Here is a 3,471-nt window from a genome sequence, read left to right as displayed (position 1 = left end):
TTTTTCTCTATTCATACTAGAAATGAAAAATACAAGATAAAATATTTTGCGAAAATACATTGGTTTATTAACTAGCACACAATTACAAGCAAATAAAATATAAATAAAAAATAACACAAGGATTAAAGGAGGTTGTCAAGGTAGAGCCTACACCCTGGAGGTGGCTGACACTCGAGAACCATTGTTGGTCCCTAAGCGATCCCTCATCCTAGATGACTACAAGTGGAAAACTTAATTAAGCTTACAAATCATAAGAGTGAATAAATATTTGATAACTCAAATACAAGACTTTAAATTAAAAGATTTACTCGTAATATAAATAGAATATTCAACTAGCTCAAATCTTTACAACATTTACAAAATAAATGAACAGACTACTGACACTCTATTGTTTATCCATGAAGCATCTAAATGAAAATGATAGATGTCGGGAAAAAATCTACGACATCTTGACAAAACTTAAAAGTAAACAAAAATCTCCAGAAGCAAGGAGGCTCACCATAGCTAACTTAAACTCCAAGTGGTATCAAGAAAGCTCATACGGATGTTACTGAATCCCTAAATATGCATAATGAAAGGATGCAGGTCCAAATGGCTCAGTACGTTGAATTTACGAGCATGTCAGGGGAATTCTAAAGCATATCATAAGTTTGAAACATGAAAACAAAAGGAAACATACTTACCTCTTCTCAAACTTACTCAACTCAAGAAATACTCAAAACTACTCAAACTTACTCAACTCCGAATTACTCAATGATAAGATACTCAACTCAGTAATAGGTTCTTAACTCAGTGAAACTCAACTGTAAGGTACTCAACACAATGAAGCACATATCAATTCAAGAGACTCAACTCTGAATACTTAACTCAATATAAGGAAACAATAAGAGATTCAATATATGGAAAGCTTTTAAATAGAAAAAATACAACTCAATATATGTAAGAATGCAACATACTTAGTTTGTATGTACGAATACAATAATACTTTGTGGGAGTTCGTCTAATCAACAGTCACCACTATAAGCCTAAGAGATGATAGATCGTCTTGCTGATGTTGCCAGAACTATCCTATAGTATAATGTCATAAAGAAATCCTTAACTAAGTGGATTTAATAGTCTATGCTAAAAAGCACTAAGGAATAATAAAAAAAAGTATGATCCTTTACTACCCATGATGGCTACATGATTTATGGACACGTGAGTTATCTGAACACAAACTCATCCCCATATCATTACTCAATACTACTCCGGTAATAATCATCTCATATGTTTACATAAACATAACTTTTCCTTGGTTTGAGAAAATTACTCTAAAATATACATCTTAAAAGAGATGGTACTCAAAATGCTCAAAACTCTTTTGGAAATCTCAGTCTCCTATCATTTACTCTTGGGAGTACTTAGTTCACGTATAATTTTTGAAAAATGAACTTTACTCTTACTCTTTACTTAACTCAAAGCTGAAGTCATAAAAAAAGGTAAAACGTTTGTAAAAGACTTCATAATATACGGTTTATGCCAAATTATGGGCGTGAACGACTAAATCTTGGTCTAGTATTTTAGGATTATTAGAACTCTCTCCCCCTTAAAGAAATTTCATCTCGAAATTTACCTTAGACTAGTCTTGAAACAAGTGTGGATACTGGGTCCTCATGGCTTCTTCTCTCTCCCAGGGGGCTTCTTTCTAGAATGGATCCTCCAAAGTACCTTTACTTAGTCGATTTTGTTGTTCCTAAGTTGATTTACTTCATGAGCTTTAATTCAAATAAGTTCTTCATTATAACTCATGTTAGGATTAACCTTAATAGATTCACCTGGAAGAACATGGGATGGATGAAAATGATATCTTTTGAGCATAGAAAATGGAAGACATTGTGGATCTTGTCTAACTTAGGTGGCAAAGCAAAATTATATGCAAAGGTCCAACGTTTTCTAGTATCTCATAAGGTCCAATAAATCGTGGACTAAGATTTACTTTTTGGCCAAATCTTATAATCTTTTTCCATGGAGACACCTTTAAGAATACTTTCTCCAAGTTGATATTCAATTTCATTATTTTTAAGATCAACGTAAAAATTTTGTCTATCTCAAGAAATCTTTAGATGACCCTTGATAATTTCCCTTGTCTTGTGTTTGTTGAACAAGTTCAGGGCCAATAAGCTTACTTTCACCAACTTTACTCCAACAAAGAGGGGTCGGCTATTTTCTTCCGTATAAGGATTCATAGGGAGGCAGTCCAATACTCGATTGGTAGCTAATATTGCAAACAAATTCTATCAAGGCCAAATGTTTTACCCAAATACCCTCAAACTCCATGATACAAGCTCGAAGCATATAATCCAAAATTTGTATCACTCTTTCTGACTAACCGTCTGTCTGAGGATGGAACAAAGTGCTAAATTTCAACTTTGTACCCATATCTTCCTGCAAGCTTCCCCAAAATCTAGATGTAAACCTTTGGTATCAATCAGATACAACTGACGCAGGTATCCGATGTGGTCTTATAATCTCATTAATGTATAATTCATCTAAACGCTCAAGTGAGTAATCCATCCTAATTGTTACGAAGTGAGCAATCTTGGATAGACTATCTACTATCACCCATAATGCATCATGATTTCTTTGAGTGCGAGGGAGTCCAGAAACAAAGTCCATAGTTATTCTCTCTCATTTCTATTCAAGCATCAACAAGGGATGTAGTTAACCAACTACGACTTGATGTTTAGCCTTTACTTGGTGACAAATCAAACATTTTGAAATGAACTTCGTAGTGTCTCTATTCATACCATTCCAATAATATTTTTCTTTGATTATCTGGCACATCTTTGTACCTCCAGGATGCATTGCATATGGTGAAGTATGTGCTTCATCCAATATTTTTCTCCTCATTTTGTCATCATTAGGTACACATAACTTGTTTCGATAAAGTAAGACATCTTTGTTAATGAAAAATCAATCTTTCCCCAATTTGGACATCTCTAGTCAATTCTACAAGTTTCTCATATAACTTTTGTGCTTCCTTGACATGTTCAACTAATATTGTCTTTACTTGAAAATTAGCAGTAACTGAACCATATGAATCAGGTGTAAAATAAACATTCATGGCTCTTAACTCAAGGAGCTAGGTCAAAGGACTCCAACAAATGCTTTGGCTAAATGCATCTACAACCACATTATCTTTACCTGGATGATAATCATTGGTGCAGCCATATTGATGAGTTCAAGAAATCTACGTTGTCTTAGGTTTATTTCTTTCTGTGTACGCAATTACTTTAAGCTCTTATGATTGGTGAATGTATGACATTTCTCTCCATATAAATAATGTCATTATATTTTTAAAGCAAACACTATAAAAGAAAGTTCAAGATCATGAATAGGATGATAAAATTCATGCGGTATGAATTTCTGAGAGGCATAAGAAATTACCTTCAATTCTTGCATCAAAATGCATCTGAGGTCATTATGAGAAGC

The sequence above is a fragment of the Solanum pennellii genome, chromosome 5 (assembly GCF_001406875.1).
Source record: "Solanum pennellii chromosome 5, SPENNV200".
Lineage (NCBI taxonomy): Eukaryota > Viridiplantae > Streptophyta > Magnoliopsida > Solanales > Solanaceae > Solanum > Solanum pennellii.
Note: the sequence above shows the minus strand (reverse complement) of the source record.